This window comes from Staurois parvus, unplaced genomic scaffold (assembly GCF_062004578.1).
Source record: "Staurois parvus isolate SC_StPar_1 unplaced genomic scaffold, SC_StPar_1.0 ptg000155l, whole genome shotgun sequence".
NCBI lineage: Eukaryota > Metazoa > Chordata > Amphibia > Anura > Ranidae > Staurois > Staurois parvus.
The window spans coordinates 24794435-24810303 of record NW_028317951.1 but is presented as its reverse complement, the minus strand read 5'-3'; the positions used below and the strand labels follow the sequence as shown (position 1 = coordinate 24810303).

The following is a 15869-nucleotide window of genomic DNA, read 5'->3' as shown; positions in this document are numbered from 1 at the left end:
ACAGGCAAGCAGTTATACTGACAGGAAGAGAAGATTTAATGAACTCCCATGGCGCTCCACAGTAGTTCACTGAGAGCTACAAGCCAACATCCACTGAGGCTGTTGGGACTTATAGTTCATTCATTCACAGAACACTGTTAAAGAATGATGCGGACATGTGAGCAAAGCCCCCCTGCTGTTTTTAAATCTGACAGCTTGTATGGAGAACCTTTCGCCGTACTTCTATCAGAGGGACGAGGGCAGCAGGCGGCGCATGCAGCATTGGGAACATGTTACATGTTCCACCCTAAAAATAGGTGGAACATGTAACATGTTTCCAAATGTGAACTTATACTTTAAGCTAAAAACAAAAACAGACTCATGCCGGCCATACATGGGTCGAAATTCGACCGATTTTTCATCCGAAAATCAGACCTAAGAATAATTGGCCGATTTTTACTGTTAGTGGATCAATGGCATCGGCCGTTTTCGTGGTTCCTCCCCTTTTCGGTGATCAGGCATGTTGGAAAATTCATGAAAAACAAACGATTTTCGACTCAATGATGGTCAAATCGTACTATCATTTTTCCGAAAAGAATATGCGTTTGAGCCGTGACCTGGAAGGAACAGAAGTTTCACCTGTTATATGGGGTGAATTTTATGACTTGGTCGGCCGATTTTCGCAATCATTGATGGCACCATCAGATTACCGAGCTAACAACGTTTTCGATTTTCGGACGAAAAATCATTCGGAATTCTACCCATGTATGGTCTGCATTAGTGCTCCCCATATCAACCATGTATTCTAAAAAGCAAAGAGTAAAAACACTCACTCCACCTGGTGGAGTTACAAGGTGACATCACAACCTGGGGAAGCAAATCAGGAGGTATAGATACATGTTGATTGCACCATAAACCTAGAACCATCAGCAGCTTTGCCATATGTCATCTTAGTGCAATAGTGGATGTGAATGTTTTTAATCTTGGCTTTCTTAACCCTTGCATGCCGACTGTATGCAGATATGCAGCCTCACGGAAGTGGGTCTTTTATCTTTGAGGCCCCATATCTGCCTACTTGTCTTTGTGCTGGGAGCACCCCCCACAGAACACTCCAAGCACAGAGACTGAGCTCTCATCAAGAGCCCTGTGTCTTGTACTAACGATCGGGGCCCAGGACTCCCATGTACCAGTAACCTGATCGCTGTGATAGCCTCTGATTGGCTATCATAGTGATCAGTTACTGTATAGTCTGCTTCTGTGTTTTCTTTCTCTTCTGAATGGAGAGAAAGATACATTGTATCTCCTGGCAGGAGAGAAAGATGTAAACAAACAAAAGTGTGTAAAAAAATTTAAAAAGAAAAAATGAAAAAATAGCTAAGGTTTGATCTAGGTCAGGGGTGGGCAATGTGCGGCTCTCCAGCTGCTGCAGAACTACAAGTTCCTTCATGCCTCTGTCAGTTTTGCAATGTCCATTCTTTGCAATGCCTCATGGGAAATGTAGTTCCACAAAAGCTGGAGAGCCGCACATTGCCCACCCCTGATCTAGGTCAGTGGCAGTGTTATTTTTAGGGTCAAGGTAAGGGTCATAGTTCAGGATCAAAGGTCTGGTTCAGTATATTTTAGGTAGGATTTTTTTTTAAAAGCATTTTTTAAATTAGCATTACTGTCAGTGTGTTTTAGGTTGTTCTTTGGTGGTAAGTTATGGTAATAGCAAGAAATATACAACTAGTAAAAAAAAAAAAAAAAAAGAACTAAAGAGATATCTATTATCATTTACCATCAAAAAGATATCCCAATTTGTCATGAAAAAACAAGGTATATTCCACATTGACACACAACTGTGATAATATTTACAGTTTTACTAGTGCACGTCAAAGTTGCTAAATTGTGTTCAGACATTAAGATTTGTTTTAAATGGTTGATATGGAGATTACTATAAGTCTGTTTTTGCTTTGAGCACAAAATCCTTGGGATGTGAATGAAGCTACTGTCAAGGAACATGGAATGCATACCAAACCCCTGAAGGACATATACCTGTAGTGTCTGTGGACCTGGTTTCTTTAGGTCCTACCAATAAGGTGAAAGCGCACCTTGAGTGATGGTTTAACTTTAACACATTGGAGGTGCACAGGAGAAGTCTTTTTTTTGGAATTACACATGGTAGTGATAACCATGGAATAAGATATAGAAGATACTTCAGAAGTTTGGACTGCACGTTATAAATGTTCACACTTATGGGACTTACTCTTGTCAAAATGTTTTCATTTCATAGTTTGTTTTAGCATGTAGCATGTATACAATGTTTTGACAGAGAGAGAGAGATATCATTTTACTCCTGTGCAAATCATTTGTAACACCTCATCTGAAATATGCAGTTTAGTTTTGGGCAACAATTCACAAAAAGAACATTGGGGAACTGGAGAAAGTACAGAGAAGGGCAACCAAACTGAAAGAGGCATGGAGAGCTCGGCTATGAGGAAAGATTAGAGGAACTGAATATATTCTCCCTTGAGAAGAGATTAAGGGGGGATATAATCAACATGTATAAATACATCAGTGGTTCATATAATGAACTCAGTGTAGAGTTATTCACCTTGAGGTCATCACAGAGGACAAGGGGGCACTCTTTACGTCTGGAAGAAAAGAGATTTAATCTCCAAATACAGAAGGATTTCTTCACAGTAAGAGTTGTGAAAATGTGGAATAGACTCCCTCAAGAGTTGGTTCTGGCCAGCTCAGTGGATTGTTTTAAATAAAGGCCTGGATTCTTTCCGGGATACACAGAATATAACTGGATACTAACATTTATAGGTAAAGTTGATCCAGGGAATATCCGATTGCCTCTCAGGGGATCAGAAAGGATTTTTTTCCCCTGCAGGAGCAAATTGGATCATGCTTTGCTGGGTTTTTTCCTCTGGATTAACTGTGGGTATAGGATTATAACGTATTATTTGTTTTTTGGTTGAACTGGATGGACTTTGGTCTTTTTTCAGCCAGACTATCTATGTAACTATGTAACATTAAATGACATTGTATTATATACAGGATATAATGGACAGGAGTAGGTAAAGCATATAGTATTTTTAAATAGTTAATTAGAGTTAATAGTCCATCAGAAGCTGTTTTCCTTTAGTCTCTCTCTCAAATAAATAGTCTGAAAGAGCCCTATCTGGATGGACAAGCAAGCAGGTAGGAGACGGTTAATTCATGCACTTGTACCTGTAAATTTGAGCATAAGCTATTGAACTTTGTAAGCAGTTTTTTTTTCAGTAAAGTAATAAAAGGCTGGAAAACATGTAAAAAGGAGACTGTAGCTCTATAGACTGGCTGGAAGTACCCATATGAAACACTCATATACACTATTTCACATTGATGACTAAAAAAAAAGTGTGTGTAGTTTTTTTATAGATAAATAAAAAAAAAATAAAATATATATTTTTTACTTTTAGGTTTGCACTAAGAGTTTAGGTTAAGGGGACTGTTATGATTAAGCATTAGGATTAAGTGTTAAGAGATTATATACTATGGGGTGGTTTTTAAAGGTGGGGTGAAAACAGAAGCAGTTTCAGGAATTATCATGACCACTTTCTTCAGCACTACCCTACCCGCACATGCACATACTGTACATGGCAGATCAAATACATATATTATTTTACCTTTTTTGCTTTGCACAAATCCAAGTCATGTGACACATCTCTCTTAAAACGGTAAATACAGCACTGCCTGAGGAGAGGGGAAGAATGACACAGAGACAGATGTCTCTGCACTGCTCAATCAATTTGTTAGGGTGATGCAGGGGGTTGAAAGGGCACTTTGTGTCCTACTTCCATTTATTCCATGTCGTTGCATGTATGACATCATGATGTCATACATTTTTGGCAGTGGGTGTGTCCATGACAGCCCTAGTGCTGACATTGTGATGAGCATGTGCTGGACATCAGGGAAACAGGAAGTAGTGTTGTGCCCAATACTTTATATGGGGAAAGGTAAGTGTTATTATACAGAGATAAGAGGGTACTAGGTTAGAACTAAGAGGATTGTTAGTACAAGCTAAATTTATAAAGTCAGTTGGAGTTAGTTTTGGTGACTGGATTTGGGATTTAGGGCTATAGTAATGTTATAATGTGGAAATAAGTAGAAACCACTTCACTTGTGATTTTTAAAAGAGTGGAGGTGTGGCCGTGGTGTTCTGGAGCACCATTTTAAATTACATTCTGTTTACTCTGTTCTTTGGGATCACTGTGATGGCCAATCACAGTACCCACAAATGTACACAGTACTACTACCAACTCAGTACCAGCTTGTTTTTTAATTCCAAAAGAACTGTGGCAAAAATGAGATCACCTTTGAGTGTCTACTTTCAAAAATAGGGTTATTTTGAGACTGTTCAAGAATCCTGCAATTACTTATGTCTTATAACACAACGTACGGGAAACATGTCTTTTTTTTTAATTTTGGTCATTTTTCCTTTATGCATTAAAAAAAAACAGTGGCAATTAAAAACCACCAAAAGAAAGCTCTGTCTGTCAAACATAAAATTAATTTGGGTACAGTATTTCATGACCGAGTAATTGTCAGTCACACTATAACAGGAGTGAAAACTGAATAATGACCTGATAATGAAGGGGTATATACAGGCTTGTATCTAGATGTTTAAAGATAACTAAGAAAATTTAGGCTCTCTCTGGATGCCAGAAACCCAGAACTAAAAAGTCTAGGATTGAATTTCAGACACCTAAAAGAATATGTAGTGTAAATGAAACAGCAATTTAAAAAAAACATTGTCATTCAAGTGTTCACAGTAAATTCTTACGTAGCAGCTTCAAGTGCTATAATGTTTGTAAAAGATAACCAGTCATAAATTAAATGTAAGTCTATAATGTATGAAGAAGGTTGCTTGAAGCAACTGAATTATTGATACAGTGTGAAGGATACATGGGGTTAGAGAAAATATTTTGTTATTTTTAGATTTTCAGAAGAAAGGGATTGAGTATTGAACTTTACTGTTGTACATTATTGCAGAAAACCTCATTAATATTCATCTAGATTCATGCACACTACAGAGATCTACTGCCTTTTCGGAACATTTGCTGTAGTGTTCCGCTCTCGCCTGCGCAGAAATCCCATTTATTTAGAGAACTCTGTAACATTTATAGATGACATGAAGGCTACAGACTGTAATTTATACAGTATCATAAAATGGTTCAGGCTGAGACGATGACCTCCTAATTGGAGTCACACAAGTGTTCCATTAATACAGAAAACTCCAACAGCAATGGTTTTATCCTACACCAGTAGAATGCCTAATACTCTGCAACAACAAATAAGAAAGAATGAGATTAGCATATGTAGCAGAATTATGGCAGACAGTAGATTGTTCTCTTGACTTTTCAAAATTTTAAATACAGAACAATGGTGACTTTTAGTCTACCTGATAACAGACCAGTGAGAATTTGAAAATGTGTTACTAAGTGAATGTCATGTACTAAAAATGATAAGGGTCAAATTGTCATAGAAAATAATTATTTATGTATTGTATATTTAAAGAATTATCATACATAGGGAAATTGTCATGAAAGAGTAGAAAAGACTAAACAGTCAAAGCATGGATTTTCTCAGTACCTTATTGTTGGGTTGCTTATTAATACCTCAGGGTTAACTGCCGCAAACTTTTGTTTCTCTTCTTCTGGATCAGTTACTCTCACAAGCTCGGGATAATGAGTAAAAAGACACAGCAGTGCATGTATCCGCTCAATTTTAAAAGTTTATTCAGTGCATTAGATATTTCTATAGAGTAGACATAGGAGGTGCCTGAGGTAGTAGCCAGTCACAGGTTAACAGTTTGCATACATAGTGAGAATGTAACTAGCTGATAATACAGTTGTATATCTTAGAGATTACATATGTTCCTGTAAATCAAAACTCAACAGTTTAAATGGATAGTCTGACAAAACTCACTAAGCCCTCCACCCATGAATTCACATCTGACATGTTTTAAAAATATATAATGGTTTATTACAAAAATAAAAAACATTTGTGTAATAAATAAATTATTTCACATACATAGTTACATACACAGTTAGTCTGGCTGAAAAAAGACAAAAGTCCATCCAGTTAAACCAAAGAAAAAAAAAAGTTATAATCCTATACCCACATTTGATCCAGAGAAAGGCAAAAAAAAACCCAGCAAAGCATGATCCAATTTGCTTGTGCTGGGAAAAAAATTGGAATATACAATTGTATATTTTAAAAATATGACTGATGTGAGTTTATGGGGTACAAAGAAAATACATGATTTGTCTGTTTAGTCTTTTCTATTTATACTGTTGGGGTGTGGTACCCCTACTACCTGTATTTTGTTGGCACTCTCTATCTCATTATATATAGAATAGATAGTAAACTACACAGGAAGCATGTAGAGGTGATCAATCTCTAATGATCACATAATGCTTCAATCATGTGCAATTGATCACCGTGAGATGCTTCTGCATTTTATGGACCACCCGCTTGCATTGTATTGCAGATGGGCACCATGTATAGGCACAGTGATGTACCCATATGTCGCACTCTTCTTCTGGGTTCAGGTCCCCCCCCCCCCTTGCCGACTCTGGCTGTGATTAGACACAGCACGATTTTGTCTGTAGGTCTCAGCCAATGATTCATGGCCGGAACCTGCTGATTGGCTGCATCCAATGACAGCCCAGAGCAATGTGTTAACAAACACACAGGGCTCTGCACAGAGGAAATGTTATGTGGCTGTTTCTTCTCCCTGCAAAGTGGGGAGAAGAAACAAACTGATCTTTAGTAAAAAGCAGTTTATTATTATTACACACATTATCATTGTTAGGCACATGCTTAACCCCTTGATTACCCCAAAATGTTAACCCCTTCCAAGCCAGTGTCATTAGTACAGTGACAGCATATAGTATTATCACTGATCACTGCATTAGTGTCACTGGGGAGGTCATTGTCAGTTAGTCTATCTTCCACCAGTGCCAGATTCCCCACCACACTATCACAGTCCCATTATAAGTCGCTGATCACCATTACTAGTATAAAATAAATAAATAAAAATTAATGTTTTTATACCATAGTTTGTAGATGATTTAATTTTCACACAAACCAATAAATATACACTTATTGGGATTTTTTTTGCCAAAGATATGTCGCAGAATACATTTTGTCCTAAATGTATGAAGAAATTTGATTTTTGTAAAAAAAAGTTTATTAGAAATGTGTTATAGCAGAAAGTATAAAATATTGGTTTTTTTTTAATTTCCTTTTTTCTTGTTTATATAATAAAAAAATAAAAACCCAGTGGTGAGCAAATAGCACCAAAATAACGCTCAATTTGTGTGAAAAAGTGATATAAATTTAATTTGGGTACAGCGTTTCATGACTGAGCAATTACCAGTTAAAATAGTGCAGTGCTAAATAGCAAAATATGGCCTGGTCATGAAAAACCTTCCAGATCTCAAGTGGTTAATCTGCTTAACAACTGACTGATTCTTCTTGTAATTAATCACCAGTGATAATTATAGCAAGAATAAACTAATAAAAATCTTTATAGCTCTAGCTCAGGGGTCTTACATTCCATTTCATCGTGGGCCATATCAGCATTATGGTTGCCCTCAAAGGGCCAGTTGTATCTGTAAGACTAGATGTCCAGAGCACCCCACCCCCCCCCATTACATCAGATATCAAAAATCCCACAACCTCCATAACATCACCGTGCACCCCCTTTGGGGGGAGAACTGGAAAGCAGAAAGTGCAGGGTCTGGAGGAGGACCAAAGGAGAAGTGGAGTCAGTTACCAGAGTCTGCTGAATGCTGAGACCAGGGGAGGCAGAGATGAGGGGTGCTGCAGCTGCACTGAGAGGTGCAGGATTTGGCAGAGGAGTTCTATTATTCTCTCTGCTGCTGACTGCTGAGACAAGAGGGTGGAGACAAGGGGTACCTGCAGGAGAGGTGCAAGGGCCACATGAAATGGCCTGGAGGGCCGGATTAAGCCCGCGGGCCTTGTGTTTGACACTTGCGCTTTAGTCTAATGAGGTGACTTACAGCAAGTGGTTAAATCTCTCTGTAGCAAGAGAATAAAACCATCTGTTTGGCTTAGTCCATCCAGACCCAAGCTTACATAGTCCTGTATATATTTTTATTGAGAAAAATGCAGTGAAAAAGCACAAGATAGTGCTTAGCTTTCTTAACAGAAAGCCCAGCATGCAGATAAACTATTATAAAAGCACACCATATAAAATGTATATTTGTAAGGTACAGAATTTATAAAGTAAAGGAAAACAATGGTTAAAAAAAAGTTTATAAACAAAGAACATTTGATCAAAATTATTATAGTTTACCTTTAAATATGATTGCATTATGTAGCGTATAAAAAAACATAAGAGTGCAGCGCTTATAATAACTATTGCTATATCATAAATACTTCAATCTTGTCAAGTAAAGGGGATCCACCGTCACCAACACCCAAAAAATTCTGCCACTTACCAGACCAAAATGACGCCCAAATATGGACGGGTCAAAATGCGCAGTGCGAATTCCAAAAATAGGGTGTGGACCTGGACACTCCGAAGGAACAAAACTGGACCCCAGTTGTGGAAGGATAAAAAACACCCGTAAAGCTGATTCCAAAGACAAGCCCTGGTCAGGACACTGATAACTCCAAACTTGAACTTCAGAAATTGGACTGAAAACTGGAGGACTCCTCGCCAGTGACTGAACCTTCTCCAGAAGCAGTACTGACCACAGTCCGCTTCTTCTCTGTGCGCTCTCTCTCTGATTAGTCACCCCTGTCAGTCACTGGCAAGGAGTCCTCCCCGCTCTGTGGACGAGGCCGGAAACAACAAAGAGAATCACAAATAAAACAACAAACCAAGTTATCTCTCAGTTGTTGACTTCCTTGATAGTTGTGGATATGAGGACAGCGATTATCTTGATGACCAATGCCAGAGTAAGGTTCACTTTTCAGTCCAATTTCTCAAGTTTGGAGTTATATCAGTGTCCTGACCACAGCTTGTCTTTGGAATCAGCTTTATGGGTTTTTATCCTTCCACAACTGGGGTCCAGTTTTGTTCCTTCAGAGCCATAAAGTGTCCAGGTCCACACCCTATTTTTGGAATTTGCATTGCGCATTTTGACCCGTCTATATTTGAGGGTCATTTTGGTCCGGAAAGAGGAAGAATGTTTTGGGTGTTGGTGAGGGTGGATCCCCTTTATTTCCTTGACCAGATTGAATTATTTATGACATTATTGATGTCCCAATGAAGAGGGGCTTATTTCATCTTTATCATATATGAATTGGACTTCTATTCCATCTACTTATTTGCTATGGTTATTTTAAGCGCCGCACTCCTATGTTTGTTATATTTTGCGTATTGTTGCCTGCAATGCTGAGGTGGCTGCTCATGCTTTTTGTATTGATTTATTATATATCATAGCGCAGAATTGTTTAAATACATTATGTAGATTACTTCACTTAGCGTTTAGACCCTGGTCTTTGCACCTTTATTGAATTTACCAGTATGTGTTTAGGAAAATAATTATCTTTGCAAAATTGGTTCCTTCTAAAGGAAAATACAGATCTTTTACTCTAGGGTGGGATATTTTGAGGTCTATATACTAAAGGAGAATAGGCTGTTCACTTTGCAAGGGAAGTTGCACTTTGCAAGTGAATGTGTCCTAGAGCTTAAAGAATGTGGTGAAGTTTCACTGTGTAAAATACCAAATCAGTAAGAATACTAAAAAAAACATAATTTTGACTTGAACATGAGTGGATGATGGAAGTCAGCACAGCTTCACCTCATTCTCTAAGCTCCGGGGAAAATTCCATTGCAAAGTGAACAGCATATTTGCCTTTATTAAATGTATCCTTTTATCTTGGCATTGTCTATGTCTATTGGCTGTGTTTGTCAATAAAGTTTTTAGCCACTGTATAATTATGATTCTGGGTTTTTTTGGTCCTCTGTGTTTGAATGCCAGGCTGCAACCATTAACAATCATGCTGTATGTTACATAACCATCATTTCTTAACAGGAGATTCATGCTTACAAAAGCTCATTCTTCATAACCAGCACCAACGTCTAATCTTTGCAATCAAAAGTGTTAAGAAATAGGAAACTGCAGCTTGAACACACATCAAGTGACAATAAAACAGTCAGATGTAATATCACTTAAATATTGTTATCTTTTGCTTCCAGCATTGTATTTTCATCGCTTTGCATCTGTAGAATATTACTGTATTTTCCTCAGTGTGGTATGTTTTATCCTGTTTGTAGCTTTCCCTTTCTCAAGAGCATATTAAAGATGTCATTTTATATAATCCTGCATGTTGCCTTTTACTGGTGGAAAGCAAAAAACAGGATAAAAGCTCTTATTTCAGAAGGAAAACTTCCTAAACTGCAGTAAGAAAAACTGACACCCACAGCGCCTAGTGATTTTCCATTAAGAAACATTCATAAGCATAAATGACTAAAGAAGAAAAGAGGAAATATACATCAAGGTTTCCTTTTATTTAGTATGAAGTATTATTATCTTTATTTAGGACACCAACATAGCTCACAGTGCTAGAGAACACTAAACAATTCACACTAAACTCTGCCTCCAACAAGCTTACATTAATACGTCACATGCACATGCCATGTCTGTGAGATCAAATTGGAGTACCCAAAGGGAATCAGGAAACAAACATTGTATATAATTTAGTTCACTTGTGCCTTTTATCTCATTTTAGTTCTGCTATTTTCAAGTTTCATTTTAGAAAAACAATTACTGAGTTTCCTTCATTTTTTATGAGTCTTTGTATCTTTTTTTCTGTGTAATACATTACTGCTTAATTACATCAACAATCTCATTGCTAAGCATGTGAGCTATTAAATTGGCAGGGTGCCTCGCTGGGATTTAGTTTTCCATTCCTTAAGAACAATGCATCAGAATATTGTACAGCCACACAAATACATTTTGATGTACAGTATATCATGGTTTGGGCTGTCATTCTGCAAGTATAAAGCTGAGAAAATAACATGACAGCATGGGAACTATGATGATATTTCCCTTCACTCCTTGTCTCCGAGTTACAAGGTGAAGAAATCTCTCTAAAGTGAATTGAAAACACTTCATAGATATTTATCACTGAGACAGGTGAACCCACTGCAAATGTAAAATGTTGGATTACCTCTCACCTTCTGTCCTACTGACAAAGGTCACTAGGATCAATATTAAGGCTGAACCTCCCCAGTCAGCACAAAGACTGCAATGACAGGGGTTTTGACACCTTTGGGGGTCTATGTCAATGGGTGTTGGGCTTGTTTCAACATAGGTTTGCAACACGTCATTCAGAATTCATTGACAGTTACATTTGACCTGCATTTGGCCTTCTTCTGATCTGCGGAGTTCCACCCAAAAGGGAAAGTTCCGCTTTAAAGATTGGTCCCCTGCTCCCCATTAAGGATTGGCGCCTTTGGGGAGCGCGGGGGGGACGGGTACCCGAATTTGACAGGTACCCGCTCCCACTTCTGCTGCGATCGCCTAGGCCAGGGGTAGGCAACCTGTTGCTCTCTAGCTGTTGTGGAACTAAATTTCCCATGAGGCATTGCAACATTACAGAGCTGACAGTTACAGCTATGACTTGCAGAGGCATGATGGAACTTGTAGTCCTGCAACAGCTGGAGAGCTGCAGGTTGCCTACCCCTGGCCTAGGCAATCAGAAATGGAAGTTGTCCTCCTACACTCCCTCCCCAAAGTCTTGTGGGACACGTGACAAGTCCCAGAAGACAACGGGGCCATTCATGAAGCGCAGTGCTATTTGCACATGCACAGTGGGTACCCGGCTGTGAAGCTGAAAGCTGTCACAGCTGGGTGCCCACAATGAAGATGCTGGCGCCTGGAATACAGGATGGCAGGTAAAATGGCCTGCGGCGGGGCAACGCGGGATCGAGGGACAGGCTGACTTTTAAAAGTTAGCAGCTACAGTTTTTGTAGCTGCTGACTTTTATTTTTTTACAGAGTGAGTGGAACTCCACTTTAACCTGCTTCAAGCAGACTTTGCATCCCCATAGATTTGTATGAGAATGCAAAACCTACTGGAAGTGAACAAAAACTTGTAGATACAAGCCCTAACATTCAACACTTCAAAATGAAAAAAAAAAAAAAAAGTTTGGGCTTTAGATGTGCTTTACCATATATTGATAACATTAATTAGAACCAGCATCAACATCTCATTTTTTATATTATTATATACTGTATATTTCCATATTTATTTATAGAATATATATATATGTAGAGAGAGATGTGTGTGTGTCTTTATGTTAACTTACAAGCAATGCAATAAAACTATTCTGCAACGCCCTAGTGTTCTGCGTATTTATGAAATAGTTCACAATCTATGTGTTTTGGGATCTGCTCTAATAAACCCTGTCTTTCCATTTCGGGATAACATCCAAAACAGCCTCAGGCAAACCTGTTATCATTTTTCTCGAATCCTAAACCAGTCTTTTGTTTACTGTGTGACATGCCATGATGTAGCTATGGTGGGTCATCTAATGAAGTAATATCCATAGTTTAGCTGTCCTCAGCAATTCTTACAGTAACAAACACAGTCAGAAGAAAAATATTGGCAGTTTAAAACAGGTGACTTGTTTACAGAATTTCAAAATATGTTCTTTTATTATTAAAGCTTCTCAACCAACATATGATTTACAAACTTTATCTTTCTGCTGTTTTATAATTGGAAATGTAATTTATGAGAATCCTAATTACTGGTGCAGTACTCAAGATTTTGGAACGTGATTTACTAATTTCATAAGCATGCTCTTCAATCCATCAATCTTGTGTAATGCACTTGGATTATTTAGGGTGATGTACAGGCAACTGCACATGGCCCTGTTACAAATATGCTCTTGGGGTTATGCACATGAATATTCACTGAAGTTAAGTGCGCATGCCAATGATTTAAGCTAAATATAAGTGAGTATGTCAGGATTTTCTTCACTGGTAATCTGCTAAACTTGATTGTGTGGGGGGATTTACTAAAACTAGGGCCCTCAGAATCGGGTGCCGCTGTGCATAGTAACCAATCAGATTCTAATTTTGGCTTGTTCAATTAAGCTTTGGCAATAAATCCTGGAAACTGATTGGTTTCTCTGCAGAGTTGCACCAGATTTTGCACTCTCCAGCTTTAGTAAATAACCCCCTGTATTATGCAGATCTAGATATTCACCAGGATGAAATGAAGTAGTGGAGGTGTCTATCAAAACCTATACTGCTTCACTTCTGCAATTATAGAGCCCAAGATCAATGTCATAATGTATATTCCAAACCCCTCAAATCAAAGAAAATAAACCAATCAGTAAAGATTATTTACTGAGATGGTGTGGTTCATTGCTTTATGGTTGCATTTATGACATTTTTATGCATATGTGGGCACTTCCTACATCCATATTTGGGAAGCAGTGTGGGTCCATATATGAGCAGTTATTTCACTAATAATAAGGAGTATCCATAAGGCTTTGCACCACAATATTTTGATAAATGAACTACGTTATTTATATGAATTTCATTAACATTTGCATTTTTCCCAATTGCTTTGTTATTATGTCCTTTTTTCTATTTCCCTTCTTCATTTTCTTTTTTTGAATAATCTCCTTCTCTTGTTTGATTATGTATGTGTTTTTTTGTTTCTTTTTAGACTATATTGTGCTTAAAGTTAGTTTGTCATTTGACAGCATTTTTGCTTGCATGAGAAAATATTCAATATTACTCTTTTGTATTGTAATAATTCTAACCTAAAATAATGTTACTTGTGTTCTGCACAAAGACGTTAAGGTTTGTACATTTTTTTAGACAGCCCCACAGGCTTCACCCAGTGACCCATAGTCACTATTTTGATGGTATTTTAGCTTATCATTAAAAGTTATTAAACCCAAAACAAAGATTTGATTTGTTGCAGCTTACCAATCCATAAATATGGCGGCTGCATTCGTTTTTCTTATTTTCCTTTATTTTCACCTGGTGATCCAGCTAGTAACTTCCTTTCTGGCTTGGAGTATCCTCACTCTTGATGGAGGAGCAACAGAGACACATTTGGACAGCAACATTTTCAGTTTGGAGAGAGCGTAGTGTTAGAGGTACTAGGAGATTTAGAGGGACTTGACCAACAATTACAGCAACATTTGTTTTCACTTTTGGATAAAGGTTTTACATAAATGAATAAAAACTGATAATACATTTTTTGTTAGGTTGAATACCGCTTTAAAAGGCTGATTGGCCATCAGGGCTACTGGAACAATGAGAATTAAATTTTTTTTTCTCAGAAGTGAAAAGGGCAACTAAACATAATATGAAGACCTCAACCATCAAATTCAAAGTTTTTCAAATTTGAGATTAGTTGTTAGGCAGTATTCAAATATACATAAGTCAAGATGTAGTCTTGTTTTTTAATTCAGCCCATAAAAATAATCATGGTAGGACTGATGAAGATCTCCTGGTGTCCACTGTACCTTAACTGCCAAACCATTATTACTAACTGTTGACAGGATATTACAATTTATTGTTTTTCTCATGTAGAGATCAACCATTTGACATACATTTTAAATAAGTGAAGATCCACAAACAAGCAATTTAATATTTACTAATTTGGAATTTTTCCTAAAAATCCGGGTCAGTATCAAAAAAACTTGGATGTATATAAAGAGCATAGCTCACTACTTCAGTTTGTCTTAATGTTTCATTACTTAAACCAATCCACCAGTCAATCCCACTTTTCTTTGTCATATTTTTGATAATCTGAAAATCCATACATGTGAAGCAGAAGCTCTTCCTTAAACACAAAAAGGCATGTTGGTGTTGTTCACATATTAAAAAAACATGCATTGCAAAATGTTAGTACAAAAGTTTATCAAAGCCACAAACCATATGTAAACCTGTCATTTGAATGTCATTGGTGACACAGCAATCTCTCAACCAGATACCACCCTTGTTCAGCATTCACTAACATTGTTTGCTATTTAACGTAAAAGATTGCAGTGTGTGCAATGCACATTGATCATTTGTGGTCCTTATACACATGACGTGGGAATTGAGCTGTTATTTTTGAGTGGTTCACCCTAGAAGACCCAGCAAAACTGATGTCAGAATCACTCTAGGGTTCTTTGCAGTGACTTTTTAAAAATAAAATGGAAAAAAAGTAATTATTACTTTTGCAGATATAATATTTTACCTCAGTGATATTTCTGTCATTTGAGGGCTGTCATCAGGGGTCCAGCCACTTCAAGTTTTCTTTTGTTTCCCTTCCTCTGTCTTTTACATCTACATGCAGCTCTGATCAATTATCATCAAGGAATGCATCTTCTGATCTCTTTAGCTGTGAAATGTATGTTCATAATTGGTGCCAGGATAACATGATATGGGGAATGGTCTGGAACTAGCTCAAATCTAACACTGAGTGTCCACTTTCTGCAGTTTTTTTGTGTTTAGACCTGCCAGTTATAAGGTTGAAGCTCTTATATAAAGAAATAAAAATCATTATTTTATATCAGCTGCAACTTAAGACATGGGTTGACTTACCAAAAGAAAAATGGGCTGTTTGCTTTTCAAGGGCATTTGCCCTTAGCTTTGTAAATGTGAGGGAACTGTGTTGACTTCTATCATCCAGACATGTACATGCAAAAATCCTGTTTTTTTTTCTATTTTCCTTCCATGTGATTGATTATTCTTTGCAAAGTGAGTTTTCATCACATTCAGTAAGCAAAGTGAAAATAAAATTTTTATCACAAATGTATGATTATCTTCTATGTCATAATGTTGGTTCTGTTTTTCCCACATTAATGCTGGCCACTTACATCATTTTCATCCACTTTTAACAACCTTTTCATTGCAAAAACA

General features: G+C 37.4%; 1 protein-coding gene across 3 annotated transcripts in view; it reads left to right on the top strand.

Moving 5' to 3' along the window:
• PEX5L (peroxisomal biogenesis factor 5 like) overlaps positions 1 to 15869 on the top strand; it is a 350959-nt gene that overhangs the window by 120901 nt on the left and 214189 nt on the right. The gene's annotated exons all lie outside the window — the stretch shown is intronic.